At 45.0% G+C, this 21,399-nt stretch overlaps 1 non-coding gene across 1 annotated transcript; it reads right to left on the bottom strand.

Annotated features, from left to right (window-relative positions):
* Window positions 1-896: 896 nt before the first annotated feature.
* Window positions 897-1,005, bottom strand: LOC120693569. Its single transcript, XR_005683031.1, has one exon. It is a non-coding gene; the product is annotated as a small nucleolar RNA R71 (small nucleolar RNA).
* Window positions 1,006-21,399: the final 20,394 nt, after the last annotated feature.

Raw genomic sequence — 21,399 nt, 5'->3', positions numbered from 1 at the left:
AAATGACGATACCCTTACTCTCCGGGTGAAATGATACAATGGTATATCCGTGCATTTGCGGATCCATCTGTAATCGTATTAATTATACCACGAGAGTGGCACCCCTTGGGTGCAGTTGCTAGGATGGGTTCGGCGCCCTCATTTCTAGTGATTGCACTACGGACTGCCAACAGGCATTTCTGGCTCTTTTGCTAAGGATTAACCATTCCTAGTGATTGCGCTAAGAAATGTCAACAAGCATTTTTGGCGCCGTTGCCGGGGACGGCATGTGAACAAAGATATTGTGCTTATATTAACTTAGACCTTGTACTCAGGATATAGTCTTTACTCTTTCAGGGTAATGTCACTTTATGTCTTCTTTTATTTTTGATTTGAAAGAAGATGGGGGTAGTGTATGACCGGTTTCTCCCTACCGGAAAACTACACAGACAATCCAGAGAGGCTCGTGAGAAGGGCACGACCTCGCGTCGTTCCTCCTCTCGCTATCCTCCCGTCACAGAAACCCATTTCGGAAGCACCACTCGTTCTTGAGGCTATGACTGAATAGACTCTCCGCGAGTTCTCCGTCCCCTCCACTGACAATGTGGCCACTGACCCCAACATCAATGTCGGGGACGTGAACTTCGAGCTCAAATCAAGCCTCATTAACATGGTGCAAGCTAGCCCATTCTGTGGCAAGCCGAACGAGGATGCAAATGCACATTTGCAGAATTTTCTGGAGCTCTGCGACACTGTTGTCATACGGGGTGTCGCCGCCGACGTTGTCAAGCTTCGTCTGTTTCCCTTTTACCTCATGGAGAAGGCGAAACAGTGGTTTTATAAAGAAAAGGACATCAACACCTGGGCCTAATGCTCCAAGGCATTCCTCGCAAAATTCTTCCCGCTGGGCAAAACAAATGCCCTGCGCGGGAGAATTTCAAGTTTCCAGCAGACAGGGATGGAATCCATCCCAGAAGCTTGGGAGAGGCTGCAGGAATACATCCTGGCCTGTCCTCATCATGGCATGGACGAGTGGCTCGTCCTGCAAAGCTTCTACAACGGGCTCACAATGACATCTCGAGCCAACATTGATGCTGCTGCTGGAGGAGCCTTCCTCGACCTAACCATAGCCAAATCCAAAGCATTGGTCAAGAAGATGGTCTCCAATCAGGGGTGGAGCGATGAACGACTCCAACCCTGCACCAAAGGTATGCATACCGTCAAAGAGACGGATATGATTGCCGCGAAGCTGGACCTCCTAATCAAGAAGATGGAGGAAGGGAGCAAACAACCAATCCATGCTCCCGTTTACGCCATGGGTTCGCACTTCACATGCGAAGTCTGTGGTAATGATGGATATTTGGGGAACCCGTGAAGACTGCGCCTACCTCAACAACAACAACAACGGGTACCGTCCACAACAAGGAGGCCAAGGGTGGAACCGGCCACTTCCACCTTTTCAGGGAGGTAATAACTACAATCCTTCTTATAATTCGAATTTCAATTCAAACCAACCTCCCTTGAGAGAACTTGTTCTTGGGCAAGTTAAAATCAATGAAAATATAAATAAAAAGCTTTTGGCCAATGACAAATCTCTGGAAAGTTTAAATATCAAGCTTGAAACTTTGTGTTCAACTCTTAAAAACTAGTTAAGTTTCAACAAAATGATCGAAACCAAGCTTGCACAAATTGCTGCTTCGTTACCTGCTGTTGAGAGCGGGGAGATCCCGGGGCAACCCGAGTCTCCCGTTGAAAATGTCAGCATGGTGTCTACCGGACGGGGTAACTCGTCTCGGAGGCCACCACGCAATAACCATGCAGGTAGGTACTATCCCCCAAGGAACGACGTTTGGGATGGCATGGTGGCAGCTGTGCAAGAGGATCCAAGGGTCCCCATGATCAGCTGCTCGATCACATCAAACAATTCGAGCGATGCCAATGCGATCTGGGGGCAAGCGTGAATATAATGCCGAAGGTGGTATATGAAGCACTTGAATATCCTGCTCTTTCTCCAACTAGTACAGCTTGCAGATTCAACCATTCGGTATCCCAAAGGGATAGCCGAACACGTTTTTGTACGCGTACGTGACTCCTTCGTCCTTGCCGACTTTGTGGTAATGAATATGGAGGGCGACCTCGGAGTCGACCTCGCACTTGGGCGACCTTTTCTAAGGTCTGCCAAGGCAAGGATCGATGTCGGAAAGGGAGAAATCCATTTCCGTGTCGGAAAGGAGGATATGTTTTACAGGTTCAAGAAGAAGGAAGAGCAGCGCTTCATGATCCAACAAGTTAGTGAAGGGCAAGCACTCTGGGGGGCACCAGAACCCCAGCCAGAACAACGACCCTCCGCACATAAAAGAAAGAAGAAGGAAAAGAAGGTGTGGCAGAAGGTCGAGAGTTCGGCCTCGTCCAGTTCTCCAGGACGAGCCGATGAATGGTAAGAACGATGGAGAAAAGTCGTGCACGTCAGACTTTAAACGACGCGCCCTTGCCAAAGGTAAATTGGTATTTATCTCATATTTGTTCTCCGCTTTTCAATATTTTCTTTGCACCTTATTTGTTTTTCTCCACTGCATGTTTGAAATTTTCAAAATTGTTTTCTGCATGCTGGAATTTTTCTAGCATTTTTTCCTTTTTACAAAAGACCAAAAATATCTTCTGACTTTTAAAATCCTTTGGGAAAAATAATTTGGACATCTTTTTGAGCAAACTTTTGGCCATGCACCATATTTTCAAAGAACTTAACCGTTGAGGAAGCACCAGGCCGAAGGGGGACACCAGGGGGCCCACCCTGGGGCCGGCCGACCCCACAGGTCGGCCGACCCAGGGCCAACGGCTCCTGGGCCCCACCTTGTCCAACGACTCCATAGCCGTTGTGGCTTGCCTCTCCTCTGGTGCACGCGCCATCTTCTCTTTAAATAGGGGCCGAGAGGGGTGTTGAGCTCTCTCATACTCACACACTCACTCACACTCCCTCTCACACATTTTTGCTCGGGTTTCCATTGGATTTTGGCTCAAGTTTGGTTTCAAGAAATCTCTCTCTCTCATTTCTTTGCTGCAAGATTGATCACATATTTGGAGGAACAACTCTCGGGTAAGAATTTCATTTTGATTTCGCTAACATAACCCGAACCGAGTTGTTCTCGTTCGTTCTTGTTCGCTCGTGTTGCAAGCATGAAGGGTGTAGGTTGGAAACTTTCTGGAGCTATCAAGAAGATGACAGTGTGACACCCCGGCCCAGGGCTTAATAGGATTAATAGGATACTCATACCAATAAGTTGCAACTTCTTTTCCGGAAGCCGGTCTCCAAAGAACTCCGAGGCTAAGCGTGCTTGGCCCGGAGAAATTTGGGGATGGGTGACCGACCGGGAAGTTCTTCCCGGGTGCGCACGAGTGAGGACAAAGTGTGCAGAAAAGACTGGTGTTGGTCTGTGAGGATAGTCTAATTCCTAGAAAGCAGCCAGATGTAAGCGGGCCCGGCCTTGGGGAGGCGGGACGTTACAGACAGGGTCAAGCTCATCTCGTTCACGGGGTGGGTCAAGCTCCTGTCATTCCCCCGAACCTACATCAACGCCAACCACGATGGATTATGAGCAAGACGAACAAGAGGAACAAATAGAGGAGCAAGCTGAAGAACCACAAGCCGAGGACATGGAAATAGATAAAGATGATGCACCGTACCTCGACTTGCAAGATGACCGCGAACGTCAAGCCTACACCATGATAAAGAATTGAAGCTTTGGTCATACCAGAGCCTTCGATCCGGACCTTCTTGAAAAAAATAGGTATGGACGTTGACTTCGCTTGTGTTTGGCATGCGATTGGATGGGATGGTTTTGTGCCCGTTGAGGAGAATGGTTCTCGTCTCCTCACCATCCAATTTCTTTGCACTCTTCGGGAGGTGGACGATGGTGTTTCTTTCTGACTTTTTGGAGTTGAACGCTATTTTAATTGGAGAAATTTCAGTCACCTCCTTGGTTTTAGCGTGCGCTTGCTGATTTCCCTTGCAAGAGCTTGCCGCGGTTTTGATCGACATGAGTTTTGGGGTTTGATTTCAGGTCAAGTTGTTCATGGCAAGTTTGCACCTCGGTGCAATGACATTCAAAACCCGACTCTTCGTTTGATGCATAAGTGGGTGGCTATCACTCTCTTTCAAAGAGATGAACCACGACCAGTGCGCAATGATGAGTTGATGATATTATACGCCATGGTCAACAAAATCCGAATCTCCCCTGCACAAGCAATGGTTAAGCAATGGCTCACAAATTTTTGGATGACGGGTCCTATTGAATGCACTACTTTGGTTACCCGCATCGCATCAAACATGGGAATCTTAGATGGGAGCCCCGTTCCCTTCATTGATGAGCCCCGTGTTATGATCGATGAGGCGTACTTGGTTCAAGGCCACACGCTCAAGAAAGGCCCGGATGACTCCTTGATTTTCTTTTCGCTTGGTTATGCAAATGAAATCCCGTTGCCAAATGCAGGGTATCATTTGTATAACTGCTGTTTGCTAACCATCCCTCTTGTTCCACAAGAGGAGAGCCGCCGCCATAGTGTTTCTGGTCTTCCTGGCAGGGTTATAAGAAGCAGGGCCAGAAGGGAGGAATTCATGCAGCAGCAACCTCAGCCTCAACCACAGCAATATGAGGCTGGAGGTTCGTCATGGCAGAGTGCCAGCTCCACTGAGTGGGCACGGCAGGCCTCAGGGCACCGGTCCACCAGTTCCAACTCCAGTGGTCCCCCACGATGTACAGCTTCGTCCAGAGGCTTCGCCACTCTGACTCGGCAGATGGGCGAGCTGAACGTGCGCACCACCAACATCGACGAGTCGCTGGGCCAGCACATCGAGTCAACACAGAACTGGCAGCGATACACAGGCGAGAGGATCCGCAACCTGGAGCAGTAACAGCATCAATCCCAGAAGGAGTGGAGGGCCTACTACCGTTGGGCTGGGTTTAATCCCAACCAGCAGCTGTGAGCCTGAAGCTAGCTTGGGGGAGGACCCCCATGAGTGGTACCTTGTATCAAACTCTATCTTTACTGCTCTCAAAACCTTGCATGAAACCAAACAAAAATTTGCAAAATTCTGAAAATCCAAAAAAAATTGCGTAACTAAAATCAAATAAAAATTGACAAAATCTTTAAAAACCCAAAAATATTTACTTGCTTTCCAGTATGTGTAGTAAGCATGTGTAGTTTTTCCTTGTTGAGATGATGAATAGTTACTCTGTTAGTTCCTTTCATATGCCTAGTTACAACCTTGTGCTCTCCCTAAGTTCTGAGTTTGGTGGCTAGATGTTCAAACCTTAAGCTTGAAACATGTAGGTAGCAAAAAGCAGAATTCGAATCTAAGTTGTTGTGGGTTATGATATGGCTGCAAAGAGTTGTTATGATCTTCTCCTACGTGATGCTTGATATCCGGAGTATTTCTTTTCAAAAATACAAAAATAAAATAAAGTTCCTCGGTGATATGCAATTCCTATCCCATATGAGTTACAAGTTTGAAAAGTCTTTTATGCAACTTGTCTTCTCATTGAGCTTTGTCAAATTGTTGTGACCCTTTGAGAGAATCACTTCATATGCCCATGATCAAGATCATGCACACGTCCACTCACATGCTATACTTCTACACTCGGAAGATAGCAAGTACATCCATCCACCCACAAATAAAACTCCATGTTGTACCATGTCTATCTCTCTCCAAAGTTATCGTTATAATGTATGGGCTATACAAAAAGAAGAAATAAAAGATGCATACCCAAAGAAGGTATGCCACATGCCCACAAGGCATGTCAAAAAAAAGAAGAAAGAGAGAGAAAAGATGCATACCCAAAGAAGGTATGCCACATGACGTGTCAAAAAAAAGAAGAAAATATAGCCCATATATATATATATATATATATATATATATATATATATATATATATATATATATATCACACACACACACAAGGGAGAGAGAATTCATATAAAGGAGTTTCATCCCCCATCCACCAAAAATATCCACACACTTGCACATCTTGATCAAGGCTTATGACTTGTTTCTCCTTTGGATCCGGTCTTTGACTTAGCAAAATGTGAGAAGCGGGTTGCCTTTACATCCTCCATACCTACAGATCCACCAAAAAGAGCCATTAGAAGTAGGATGGAAAAACAAAGGCACATAAAAAGGCCTTGGTGAGGAATGAAACACATTTGAGCGATCCGAGAGATCACCCGAGGAACTTACAAAATTTCTTTTCAAAAATTATATAAAACCTCCGGATTGACGGTTGAACAAAGGAGTGGTAAGTGGTACTCTACAAAGCCGTTCTGACCCTCAACCGCCAAAGATGAGGATGATGCTATAAGCCCCACAGGAGTAAGGTAAAAGGTGCGAACAAGGCCAACTTATTCAGAATGAAGGTAAGAACACTCAGTTGTGCCTTGGGCATAAGTCAGGAATGCGACATTGTAGCAACTCCTGATCAACAACCTAAGTCTAAAACTTTGCTCGGGACGAGCAAAGGGATAGCTTGGGGAAGTTGTTGACGGTGCTTAAGTGCCATTTTCAGCCGTCAACTATACTCAATAATAAAGGAAAACTACATGCCTTACTCGCATATTTGTATCACTAACCTTGCTCCACAGTTGTTTTCGAGTTTTGTACATTTCAGAAGAGCAAGAGCGGAATAAGACGAAAACACGTAGCAGACGCCATACAACTACGCAGAATATCGCATCCGGCGTCACCCACTTACAAAGAGGGCCCATCTGGCAGAGCAAATGGGCGCGCCACGCATAATGCATACAAGGAAAGATATCAGGGCCCACATGTCAGCCTGCCAGAGAAGGATAAGGACGAGAGGCGGCCAGGTGGAGCCGGCCTCCCGTCTAGGTGCATTTCGAGGAGGAGTCGCCCCCAAGTCTCTTGATCACCTTCCATACGTGCATTTGGCAGAAACTGACCTCCACTAGTATAAATAGGGCCCCCTCTCACCCCTCTCAACACACACACACACACACACACACACACACACACACACACACACACACTTCATTCCATTCTCTCCAAGAAGGCTCTCCTCTCTCTTGCTCTCTTAGCTAGGTAGTGGAGCTAGGCTAGTTCACTTTAGCGAGCAAGTCGTCCTCGGGGTCGTTGAGCAATCCTCGGCTCCTGGTATGGCTTTGTATCCGACTTGTCAGACTTCTATTCATAATATAGAGTTTTGCCATGGCTGCTTTGCTATCTTGATAGTTTATCAATCCATGCTTAGTTCGTTCATAAGTTATGCTATGGTCTTGGTTAGGCCAGATGATCCGGGTACGGATAGAGTTTCGTTGTGCCTTCGGGCTTGCTCTAGTGTTTTACTCGTCCATCCGAAGGGTGGGAGACCTAGGGGCACTAGAGTAGTGACTTCATACACGAGCGTGGTGCTCGGGTATGCGGGATCCTTCGGATATGACCGTGCTCCATGGTGTGACTCGGGTAGACGGCAGGTGGTGACAGCCCTGTCCGTCCGGCGTAACAGTGGTGTTGCGTTTAGCGTACTCCCCGACGTTCGGGTTCGGTGTAGGAGTTCATGCAAAGAGGTAACGGGACTGGATGTACTCCGGTGCGGGACCTTCTCTCCGCTATCCCATTTTCCTGGCACTTGCAGTCCTAACCATGATCTAACATGACCCCAGCTTTGGATAGAAGCACTAGGACACCTAACCTAGCCTAAGCTCCAGCTGACTTGACGTAGGATAGAGTAGTTCTTGTTTTATAGTTTCTCTCCTTTATTCCTTCCTCTTGGAGTGTGGATGTGTGCTGTGTCACATTACCCTTGCTTTTTCTTTATCTGTACTTACCCCTGTTAGAGTATTGCCTATTGCTTGAGGCACAATGTCAAGGTTAATGTTGAGTACAATACCTTTGCCGCTGCCGTCCTTTGGGACACAAATAAATGATGATACCCTTACTCTCCAGGTGAAATACTACAATGGTATATCCGTGCACTTGCGGATCCATCTGTAATCATATTGATTATACCACGAGAGTGGCACCCCTTGGGTGCAGTTGCTAGGTTGGGTTCGGCACCCTCATTTCTAGTGATTGCACTAAGAACTGCCAACATACATTTCTGGTGTTGTTGCTAAGGATTAACCATTCCTAGTGATTGCGCTAAGAAATATCAACACTAACCGTGTAGGTGAAGCTTTAAGAGATCCAGATTGGGTGAATGCTATGCATGAAGAATTGAATAATTTCACCCAGCGTCAAGTTTGGGTTCTAGTTGAGAGGCCCAAGAATTATAATGTCATTGGTACTAAATGGGTCTTTCTAAACAAACAAAATGAAGATGGAATTGTTGTGAGAAACAAGACAAAATTAGTAGCACAAGGCTTTACTCAAGTCGAAGGTTAGAATTTTGTTGAAGCTTTTGCTCCCGTTGCTAGATTAGTAGCTATTAGAATTTAATTAGTTTATGCATGCTCTCACAACATAAAGCTTTATCAACTGAGTGTGAAAAGTGCTTTCTTTAATGGCAAGATTAGTGAACTTGTGTATATTGAGCAACCTCCTGGTTTTGAAGATCCTAAGAAGCCAAATCATGTAAACAAGCTCTCTAAAGATTTTTATGGTCTTAAGCAAGCTCCTCGGGCTTGGTATGAAAGCTTGAGGGATTTTCTTATTTCTAAGGGCTTCAAAATTGGTATGGTTGATACTACTTTGTTCACTAAATCAATTGGCAAGGACTAGTTTGTTTGCCAAATTTATATTGATGATATTATCTTTGGTTCAACTAACCCAAGATTTTGTGAGGAATTTGGTGAAATAATGTCTAGGGAATTTGAGATGTCCGTGAATTGAGTTTCTTTCTTGGACTTCAAATCAAGCAACTCAAGAAAGGCACCTTTGTGTGTCAATCTAACTATGTGAAGGATATCTTGAAGAAATTCGGTATGGAAGATGCAAAACCAATCAAGACTCCTATGGCTACCAATGAGCATCTCGACCTAGATGAGGGAGATAACCCGGTTGATCAAAAGCTTTATCGTTCTATGATTGGTAGTTTGCTTTATTTGACCGCATCTAGGCCCGACATCATATTTAGTGTTTGCATGTGTGCACGATTTCAAGTCACACCTAGAGAATGTCATTTGACCACCGTCAAACGTATCTTGAGATATTTGAAATTCACTCCAAATATTGGTTTATGGTATCCCAAGGGTGCTCATTTTGATTTGGTCGGATTTTCGGATTCGGATTATGCCGGGTGCAAAGTTGATAGGAAAAGCATTTCCGGTGGTTGTCAATTTCATGGGAGATAAGCAAAATTCCGTGGCTCTTTGAACCGCCGAAGCGGAATATATTTCGGCCGAAAGTTGTTGTGCACAATTATTATGGATGAAGCAAACTATTCATAACTTTGGTGTGAAATTTGATGAAATTCTCTTATTGTGTGATAATGAAAGTGCCGTGAAAATTGCAACTAATCCGGTACAACATTCAAGAACCAAGCATATTGATATATGTTATTATTTTCTTAGAGATCATGTGAACAAGGGTGATATCAAAATTGATGGAATCGGCACGGATGATCAATTAGCCGATATATTTACCAAGCCATTGGATGAATCTCGGTTTTGCAAGTTGAGAAATGAGCTTAACATCATTGACTTCTCAAATGTGAATTGAAAACGAGTACATGTAGCATGTGGTTCTTATGTGCATCATTGATTTCTTTTTCTGAATTTTTGAGGCATTTTTGGGCCATTTATGAGTTTTCTTGATTCTATTCGATTTATTTTTTATTTCTCATTCTTACACACTCAGATGGGTCTTTGGATGATGTTCTTGCCATTTTTGAGATTTTTGGAATTTTAAATGAGCAATGATCCCAAATTGAAGCTGGATTTGAGAAAGTTCACAGAATTCTGCAGTGTCTGAAACTTGGTAGTGCGGACAGTTCGTGGGTATGAGGCGAACGGTCCACCATTCATGAAGTTTTTCACCAGAGCCTCTGTAGGAAAATGTTCAGCCGCAACAATGTACTGCGGACTGTCCGCCATTTGGTCCGCGGACGGTCCGCCTGTGTCCTAGCATGGCACTAGCGGACGGTCCACCCATGGACCGCGGATAGTCCGCGATGGGTCGGTTACACCGGTGCATGAGGAGTTCTGTGTGCACTGGCGGACGGTCCGCCCGTGGACCGCGAACGGTCCGACCATGTGCAGAAAAGTGGGGTCGGCCAGGACTTGACTTATATGGATGTGTCCTTTTCTTTTCCCCACCAAACCGACCACACAAGTCACCATTGACATCTCTTTCTCTCTCAAGCACGTGGGAGAAGCTCTCAAAGGGGAGGACATTTGTCTTGATTCTCGGACGGTCCGAGCGCATCCCCGGACACTCCCCGACATTCTTTACCATGTCCTCTCGGTATTTTGTCACATCCCTAACTCTTGTTCTTGGATATCATCATTGGAAAGAGTTAGGGTTAGGGCCTCTAATCTGTTTTTGGGCCATGGATTCATGAAACCTCTTGGGGGATCTTGTTTGTAGTGATCAGGAGATGCTAAGGTTAAATTTTGGTTGATCAATTTGAACTAGAACTCAGTTTATGGAGGAATCAAATTTGGGGCGATTTCTGTGTTCCTGCGCTTGACAGATGGGTCGCGGACGGTCCGCCCCGGCTTAGCGGACAGTCCGCCGTTTAGCAGATTCTGATATTTGGATGCGGATGGTCCGCGGTATTATTGCGGACAGTCCGCCAGTGCTCAGGGATGCTGAATCTTGCTTACTTATGATGATTCATTATGGATTAATTGCTTATTCTTGGATAATTGTTCTTATACTCAGATATTCATCATTTTGCTTTGTCAGGCCTCCCAGAAAGATCCTTAAGGCCACAACTTAAAAGATAAAGAAAGCTGTTGCTTCCAAAAGGCAGAGGGACGGAGATGACTCCGATGATGAGGATTATGCTCCTGCTCCTCGTGACATGGCTGCAGCCTCATCGGTTGGTGGTGTTGGAGAAGATTCTTCAGATGAAGATCTTGAGGGTGAGGAGGATGATGTCACTGACCTTATGGGGCTGAATCTTCCAAGTAGGTAGTGGACAGCAGAGTCCTATTCAAATGCAAGGTCAATGAATCAGTATCACCAGCAGAATGACACCAACATCCTCTACTTCACTACTCAGGTACAGCAGGATGCCTACATTGGTCATATGGTTAAGAAAACAATCTTTAAGCTTCAAACCAAAGACCTAGGGTATATGAGGACACATCCAGTTATGACAGAACTTATTGATAGATTTGAAACCATGGGTTTAGCTAATTTTCTTCAACATAGATGTGACTGGAATGAAACAGTGATTCATCAATTCTATGCAACTCTAGAAATCAGTATTGAAGAAGAAAATATATGGTGGAAAACTAGAAAGAGGGTTTATTATGCTACCTTTGCTCAATTTGCTGCTGCGAACCAATTAGACTATGGTTTTCTGAAGGATGAGTAAAGTGTGAACATTGTGTTAGAAAATCCTCTAGATGAAAATGATTATCCTGCTTATTATGAGCCCACTCATGTGGGGATTCCTAGAGTATTTGGAGGCACCCAAGGTCTTAGGCATCATCCTGCAGTTATTACTAAAATTACAAGAGTCACTTTTATGCCTAAGAGTGGAAACAAGGACAAGTTTAGGGGTCTCTACTGGAATGTGATCTCTCATGTTATGAATGGAAATAGAATCAAATGTTATTGCTATTATCATGGATCTGCTGGCAGATCTAAGACTCAACCTTGAGATGAACCTCTATTTTGCACCATACATCATGTCCATCATCATGGCCAAAACTAGCTTCAGAGGGATTTGTGAGTGCAAGCACACTCTATTCAGGCCATTCAAGAATAACACTGCATTTCTACAGAGGCCATTGACTCCTTTCCCTGGTGATGATATGGATGAGGAGGAGCATGATGATGATGATGAGAGTGATGAAGGTGGACACATGGGAGGAGATGCAGCTCAGCATGCTATGCCACCTCCACTGCCTCTAGTGCAGCCATAGTGGGCACCTCCATCTGGCTACTTCGATTCATACTTTGCATCGATGCAGCAGGGTATGACTTCTCATATGGATGGTCTTGTCACTCAGATGCAGACTCAAATGAACTTGGGCTTCCAGAACATGCAGCAGCAGATGACTCAGTACTTTAATGAGAACATGTTCTAACCCATGATGACTCAGATGCGAGGTGTTCAGGAGAGCCTCCACTCTGACATTGCAGCTCTGGACATGAGATTTGATGACAGGCCTTCATCTGAGCAGTTCTAGCAGCTTGAGCAGCGACACCAGCTGTTAGAGCAGAGGTTTGACACCTTCAGTACTGCTTTCATGGGATTCTCATACCACTTCTACTCGGTCTTCCCAGCGCCAGTGCCTCCTCCAGAGTTCTATCCGCACCAGCCATTCTACCCACCGCCACCGCCTCTGCCACCGATGGATTGAGCTTCTTGGCAATTGATGCCAAAAGGGGAGAAGGATGCTTGGAGTGATGCATGCATGGATCTAGGGGGAGCTCATGGACTTCTGCATGGAGATTTTATTCGCTTTTAGCTTTCGCTTGCTGTTCTTGTTTTAGTCGTGGTGAACTCCATGTGTGTTTCATTGCACGTTTATCTTATCGTATTACATGAACTTTGAGATTTGTTGATTTGGATTGTAATTTGTGCTTGAACTATGTTTATCCATTTGTGGATGTTCTAGCTCTTATGGTTGTTGAGGTTGAGCTAATGGTGTTAAGTTTTAACTATATACATATCTTGTACTCTTGTATGCCTCGATTTCCACTTGTAGGGGAAACTCCGTTAAAATTTTCAAATTTCATGAATATGTGCCCTTGGTATTCATTCAAATTTATATGCACATATCAAGGGGGAGTTCTCTCTACTCATCGAATTTAGGTGAATTTATTCAAATCATATTTTGAAAATTTTCAAGATAAATGAGTAAGTTCTTCCAAAGTTCAATTCTAAGTCTACCTTATGCCTTGTGTATAAAGTCGACTTGAAACTTTCTATCACTCCAAAATTTGTGTTGTCATCAATTATAAAAAAAAGGGGAGATTGAAAGCATCTAGGCCCCTAATTCGAGTTTTAGTAGTTAATGACAATAGTTATGGACTAACAATTGCATTTGAGATGATATGCATAGGATAGTCCACGAATGAATGAGGTTCAAAGGATGATCATGGAATGTTTGGGGTTGATGTACAAAGCTCGGGCTCAAGGCAAAGGTATATTGTAGGGCTTTTGCAATTTTACCGGTCATAAGGTGTTTAGCTGATGAAAAATGACCGGATTTGTTGGATAGATAGCCATACTACCAAGAGGGGTCCTTGCACTCATGCTTGACGGGTCTCTAGTAATATTTTGCTCAAAATGTCTAGATGCTTGCATGAGGGCTAACTTCGTTTTGAAAATGGAAACTTAGTTTCAAAAGTTTGTGAGCTGACGGCTAGGCGTGGACGGTCCGGCCTAACCTGGCGGACGGTCCGCCATACTCTGATGAAATCGTCCAGAGACAAGTATTGGCTCTGGTGGGAAAAACTTCTTAACTGCGGACAGTCCGGCCCTTTGGGGCGGACGGTCCACAGGTGATGTGGCAGAACCGCCCGACAAAACCAGCTTAAGTGCGCTAACCGTCATCGCAAAGGCAAATGGGGTTTAACTCGCACCTCAGCCGGCTCATATCGGCAGTCCCTCAGGTAAAATCCTGATAAAAACCACTTAGCTACCAGGATCGGCAAAGCAAGCATAGCCCACACGAAGGTGGGACCAGAGATTACAACATGGCATCAATTGTTACATAACAGCGTCTCAACATAAATAATATTACAGACCAAGTTCAAATTTGAAAGACATAGCTCAACACATATTCGAAAACATAAAGTTCAACAGTTCAACTTGAGACATAGTTCAGAGTTTCTTGCAGCGGAAATAAAACAAGTTCAACTAAACGACGATACAGGATGTCACGATGAAGCCCGTACATGACATCACTCATTGTTATCACCATTGGCCGGAGTTGTGTCCCACTCCACCGACCAACCAGGAGGCAGAGTACACGGCCAAGTCAAACTAGCAATCATGTCCTCAAAAGTATCACCTGAAACAAATTGAGCCACAACCAAGGCTGAGTATACTAATACTCAGCAAGGCTTATCCGACTAGAATATACTTAGTCCTCTAACTAGACATGCAAGGCTTTTGGTTGGAGGGGTTGTTCTTGCCGAAAAGCAACAAAGAATGTCCTTATTTTCATATTTTAGCTTTCAAGTTCTAGTTCAATTAACCATTCTACATTAGCATCTATCCAATAACATACATGCTAGAAAACAATTATCTTTCATCATCCAACAAGATTCATCATTATAATCTCCACTTGTTACTCTATGTGGCAGAAGTATTAAGCACTCTCAATATCTGTGAGAGACGGATGATTCGAATCGAATTTGTTAACCTTGCAAGGCAGACCTAAACACACATCACGTGGTTACTCCCAGAGTCACACGTGCAACATTTCCCCTTTCTTTTCGGGTCGTGGATCAGGGTCACCAACCTCGACTACAGAGTATGACGACTCTGCACCCGCATGTGCGTGCATGAGAAATGACGTTCAAAGAGGGTGAAAGTAAAGTCCACTTGCCGGGCCAATTAGGTACTTATGCTTACCGATTACCATATTTCTCGGCATGTGGTTAGTACATTCAAATGCTTTACCACCACTACCACACACTGCGGCCTTATCAAATTTCACTATAAGACGGGGCATCAGAAGTACCACAGCCCCGCCCGCAGACCTTATAGTTGCAGCATGTAGTAAACATCCAACTCCTATAATTCTCGCGAGTGATAGAAAATCACTCGACTTCTACCGAACCATTAGTATAGCCAACTAGTGACCTACTGTTATTGCCATAAATTAACATGGTTAATTAATGGGCCGCGAGCAAGTTGGGCTTAAAGCAGGAATTAAAGAAGGCTTGTGAATCGGCTCTTGCGTGAGTGTTTGGGCCATGTGGGCCATGTATCTTTAGATTTAGTTCAGTTTGGGTTAGAGATAGAGTCCGATTTGGACATGTTGGTTTAGATTGTTTTCCAAGTCTTCGGACTATAAATATGTACCCTATGATATTCGTAAAGAGAACGACATCACATCTCGCAACAACAATTCTCGGCGCACCGCCACCCCTAATCCTAGGGTTTCATCCAAGTAAGCGCCATGCTGCCCTGATCACTTCTTATGATCAGGGCAGCATTGTTCTTACTTTTACCTTGGTATTACTCGTCTGAAGTATTTTTTATGGCGAGTAGTGCTAGTTATCCTGGTATTCGTAGCATGACCTTTAGTAGATCTATCATGCTCTAGTTGTTGATCATCTACGAATATCATGTTATCTCTGCGTGATCATGTATTAATCTTATACTAATTCTCGTTGCATAGAGTTAGTCGCGTAGAGATAACACCCTGCTTCTTTTCTATCTAGTAGATCTAATCTGTTATGGTTTGTTCTTATACATAAGAATCGGCTTAATATCTGCTAGTTTAGGCCTTGCAAACGGGTTGGACGATCCGGCGACGTATTAGATGCTTTGCTTTGATCTTAATAGGGATTGATCCGGGAATCGGCTTTCGCTTATTCTTAGGCCTCTTTTCTAGCTAAAGTTTGGTTATCTATTACGCTCGTTCGGCCTAATTATGTGTAGGATGTTCCGATCTAGCAGTGAAGCTTTTACTGTTGTGGATTGGATTAACTAGATCTAATTGAAGCAGTTTTTGCAGTTATTTGCTTTATCTATTAACATCCAGATATGCAGATCTGATCTGACACCGAGACTCGATCGGCTCTTTAAAGCCGATGCAAGAGTCGTCCCGGGGAGCCGACCACGGCTCGGACTAATGTTTACATATGTTTGTGCATGCAGCCAAACCATCAAAAGCATGTTTGCACCTTACTGATCGGGTATAGGTCAGGTGGCACGCCCCGCATCTCCGGAAGCGTCGGCGTGTACCTGGATCTGGGCCGTTGACTGAGGGACCGGTGACAGCCAGCGCCCCGGCAGCCTCCCAGCTCTTCGTGTTGCCTGTCGCTACTCGCCGGTGGGTTTTGACCGACAACACCTACACATACTAGTGTTCAAGCATAGGTACCTAGGATCATGCAACTAAGATTCCAATCAACTCCCGTAAACTTAAATGCACAAATAGATAGGAATAATAATAATTTGCATAAATTTAAAATAGATAGGACATGCTCCGGGGCTTGCCTTCCTGAGCGGAGCTAGCCTTGGGCTCTTCTGAACTTTGGTTCAGGTCTTCAGCAATTTCAGTTAGATTAACTTTAGCTTCACGCTGCTCACTCTCGGACTCCGGCACCAGCTCGTACGTACCATCAGCGAGAGTAGTCGAATCTACATGAATGCACATGCATGAGTGGATGATGATAACAAGTTACGATTAAAACACTATAGAGTTGTAATCCAACAACTCAAGTTAAGTGGTACAACATCATATTTATCTCTTTACTGGACAATCATTTATGTTAGTTCATAAAAGGAAACTAGGTGTGGGTTTCAAACCTCATCCATTCAAGCAACTCAAGTAAATCAACATATACTGGTTAAACATGTATATATTCAAAAGTAAAATTACACTTAGCGTCTGGTCGTGAAAATTTTACACAGTAAGAATAACCTAACCAAAAACCTACTGTAAAAATTTCACTACGTTTCATGGAACATAATAATTATGAAAAATGTTTTACTCAGCTACTGCTAGAAACAAGAATAAATTGTACAGGACAAAAATGCAAGTAATGGAAATGAAATTTTAACTAAGTGTTGGTGATATAATGGTGAGCCTACTTTAAAATTTTCAAACCATTTCATACATCTGGTAAATCAGGAAAAATCAATTAAACAGTTACTACTAGCACAAAGAAATAAATCCCCAGACTAGAGAATGTAAGTTCTGGTAATGACCTTTTAACTGAAGATTCGATTCCTTAAAATGAGCGTGTAGTAATGTTTTCAGAATTAAAGGAGCTATCCAGAAAGAATGAAAAATAAGATTCCTTTCTAGAGCATGGATAAAGATAAATTTCTACAGCTAGTTTTATTATGTTTCAGAGGCTCATAATATACCAGCATCAATATGTACCCAAATAAAAGCTCCAGTAAACATATTAGATTTTTCCAGTTATTGAAACTATTTTTCATGATTTAATGTATTTCTCCATACCAAAAATCATTTGGTCCAGTTGGGCTCAATTAAAAATTCTCAAACATTTTCTACAATATTTAGGAACCAAAATAAAGGTACTATAAAAGTTTCAACTCATGAAACATAGTAGAACAACTTGGAGAATAAAACCATTTAACCTAGGCATTAATCAAGATCTATTTCAAAACCTAAGTTAGGAGTGAGCACTGGCCATCAGCCTACACTACTAGCATACAGATCACTGGCCAAAAAATGGTAGACATGCAATGCACAGAGCATGAGATCTAATTAAGTGTCTATTATCCTTGCATTTAACCTAGAGAAAAATACAGTGAGCAAATGAAAAAGTGCATGCAATGAAAGTTGTATATCTAGATACAAGGAACCCAGACAAATTGAGTTTGCATTTTTCTGATTTTTCTACAATTTGATATCAATTTTACAAGTTCGCTGTTTCTGAAAACAAAAGGAAAAACAGACTTGCAGCTAGGCCCCTGGAAATCTAATTCTAATTGCGAAGGGGTCCTTCACCGGAGTACAAAATAGGGGAGGCATTTGGCTGCCAGATTCCGGCGGCGAGGGGGAGTAGGGGAACCGAAAGAGGAGACCAAGAGCTCCCTTTTGGTGGGCTGAATGGGGTCGGGGAGGCCGGATTGGGGGGGGGGGGGGGGCGGGTCGCCGGCGTGCAGGAAAAGGGGGCGGCGGTGGTGAGTGGCGGCAGCGGCACTCCGGCGGCCATGGCGGCGGGGAAAGGGGTTGGAGAGCTTCCTTGGGAGGCGGAGAAGCAATTCTACGGGTCTATTAGGGGATGAATCGACCGGAGGCAGGGTCTCCACGGCGAGCTCCTATGGGGAGGCGACCATGGCAGCAGCGGGTGGTGTTCCGGTGATGTGGGAAGGTGGTGGCAGGGTGCAGGAGGTTCAGGGCGGCGAGGGGGAGCTAGCTAGGGGTCGTTCGAGGCAGAGTGAGGCCGGAGGGGGTGAGCTCCACGGCGGCTATGGAGGGGCGGCGCAAATGGTGGGCGACGGGCGGCTCTAGACGCCGTGGAAAGCTCGGCCTGGCGCTTGGAGCAGGGAGGGGAGTAGAGGGGGAGGTAGGAGGTTTGCTTGCGAAGCAAATGGGAGGGAGGGAGACGCTGTAGGGGCTGGGGCGCGGGGTGAAGGCGCCGGCCGGGCGGCCGAGGAGTCCGACCGTGGCTGCGCGCGGCGCGCCGAGGGCGTGCACGCATGGCGCCTGCGTGGCCGCGGCGATGGGACAGGGCAGATGTGGTCGGCGCCTGGTCGGGGCTTCGCCCTGGCGCGGCTCCTCGCCGGTAGGCATCTCCGGCCGTGTGGCGAGCTACGTCTGCGCGCCGAGCAGAGCAGGTGAGGGAGAGCCGAGAGAGAGAGAAGAGAGAGAAAGAGATTTGACCCGGAATCAATTCAAACTTTTCTCAAAAATTTTCATGGCAACTCAAAAATCTCCAAAACCTAAAGTTGTTCAAAATTCTATTTCCTACAACTTTTATTTTAGCCAAATCTTTATTTGAGCTTTAGTTTTCAAATTAATTTCAAACTCACATTAAAATGACAGAGGTTTTCAAACAAAATTCAAATCTATCTCAAACTCTTGTGTGGCAACTTGAAAAACTATAAACATGAAATTTGTTCAGTATTCAAAACTCTACAACTTTTGTTTTAGGCAAAAGTTTATTTGAGCTATAGTTTGAAAAGTACAGTTAAACTCATTTCGCTAGTGTTTGAATTCCTAACTTAATTTGTTTGAAATTTGAATTACTCAAAAGATAATTGGGGTAGTATTAAGAGTATATCTGATCCTATATGCCTCATGTTAAGTTGAGCACAAAAGTTATAACAATGACATGCAAAGGTTGTATGTCTACACATACACATGCCCACACACACATACATGCTCTTATAAACAAACAACCATTGCATTTAATGACACATGCTAGGATTAATGATGCATGATTTAGGTTTGCTTGTTAATTAGTCCTTCTTAAACACCTAGGGTGTCACAGGTGACTTGAAGATTTTATCCAGAGAGGTTGTTTCTCTGGTTGGGCCGTTGGTTTGAACGGCGGACGGTCCGCCCCTGGGGCGCGGACGGTCCGCCGGTCATTTGATAAAAGTGACCAGAGACGTTTTGTGTCTCTGATGGAATTTAAGGGATAACAGCGGACGGTCCTCCCCAGGGGCGCGGACGGTCCGTGGGTCAGTTGAGAAAATGTCCAGAGACTATTTCTGTCTCTGGTGGGTTGGAATCCATAACCGTGGATGGTCCGGGCGTGGACGGTCCGCCAGGACTGTAACGGCTAGTTCTGATATACAATCATTGCACTCTGATTTATTGGTTTTTAATCATGGACAGTCCGGTTTTTGAACCGCGGACGGTCCGCGATTACACATAAAAGAGTGTAACGGCTAGTTTTTGAGGGGACCTCTATATATACCCTTTGGCCGGTCTTGTGGAGGCTCTCTTGGCCATTTGGACTGCATACTTGATACATTAGAGCTAAGCTTCCCCTCTCTCACATATTCTTGCTTAGAGATTGCATTCTTGAGAGTGTGAGAGCATCCTAGTGCATTGCATCAAGAGTTTGAGCTTTGTGGAATCGAGGTGTGGAGCGGTTTCTTGATTCAAGCCGGCTCAAGATCAAGAGGGTTCTTGATAGAGGAGCGGTTGATTCTTGGAATCCACCTCAATATGGATTAGGGGTGACCGGCAAGTCATCGACACCACGGAAAAAATTCTTGTGTCAAGCTCGGTTATCTCTCTTGCTTATATTGTTTATTGCATTTGCTTTGAGCAATTTACTTTACTAGAGCTTGAATTGTATCTTGTCATCCTAGGTTACAAACCCAAACTAGAGGTAGTAGTAGTACGACATAGGGCTCTCTTGTTTTACTAATTAGATTTCTCTAGTGTTTGTGGTATTAGTTTTAAACCGCCTACTCACCCCCCTCTAGTCGGTGTTCTTGATCCTACACCTCCTCTACTCCCCTCCACCCCCCTCCTCTACCGCCGGCAACTCCTCCCCTCACCTCCCCTCCATTGCCTTCTACGGTGCTGCCTCCCCTCCTCTCCAATACGGCCTCATGGGCCCAGCCTCCCCTCCTCTCCTGCATGGCTGCATGGGCGCGACACAGGCCTCGGGGCCGAGCGGCGGGTGCAGGCCTCCCCTCATCTCCGGCACGGCTGAAACGAACCGGGATTCCCATAAGGCGATCCCGACTCCCTGTAACGTCATGATAGTCCCTGGATCAGACGCTACCACATACAGATTCATCATTTCAAGCAATACCGAAGTCATACCACATAAATAGTACAAACATTGGTTTAATTATTACATAATCTAGGGGATTCAGTACGGTTCTCCCATTACAAGCCCGTTGGGCTAAATTCTCAGAGCAAATAGAAAGCGACAGCGGGACTAGTCTTCAGGGCCTTCATCTTTGGGACTGCTCCTCCACAAGTAGATTTGAGCGTAGCCCGAGCCTCAGTCATACCAACCGTCGTCGTTGGTGTCGAACTCCTCCTTGGATCCTGCATCTTTCCAAGCTATCCCCAAGGATGGGATAGGTTCACATCACCATCCGTATGCAAGCTTTGTGGATGCATCGGTATAAAATTATAGCCAAGAAAAGGTAAAGGGTCTCCTATTTACAAACATATCTCAAATAGATACACAACTCATCCATCATCTCATCACGAGCTGTTCCGACATTCCAGACTCTCGGATCACTCACCCAGTCGGTACGAGAATTCCCTCTCCTCGCACGTCAGCTGCACACCAGCAGGAAAACAATACTAGGGGGTAGAAGTTAAGTAACACTACTCTAGTCAGTGAAGCTGGATCGAGAGTCGTACATGACCGAGTATGTGGCTATACGTATAGTTTTACACCCTGCACGGGTTGTACACCTAGACCCACTCGAATTGTAGCCAGTCAAGAATGACCCTTTCGGATAACGAGACACCGGTCTACTATCATGAAACTAACGGCTACGGCCACCATCCTGCTTTCCCGGCTCTGGGTACGATCTCCCGCGAGAGACCGTCCCGGGACTGTGAAGCCTCTCCCTGCTGTATCGGGTTTCGTGCGGATCAATACCACTTCACGCCAGTACTGGCCCCACCCCCTACACTGATCTCTAT

Source organism: Panicum virgatum, chromosome 9N (genome assembly GCF_016808335.1).
Source record: "Panicum virgatum strain AP13 chromosome 9N, P.virgatum_v5, whole genome shotgun sequence".
NCBI classification, from domain to species: domain Eukaryota; kingdom Viridiplantae; phylum Streptophyta; class Magnoliopsida; order Poales; family Poaceae; genus Panicum; species Panicum virgatum.
The sequence above is the reverse complement of the archived record's forward strand: the minus strand, read 5'-3'. Positions and strand labels throughout refer to the sequence as shown.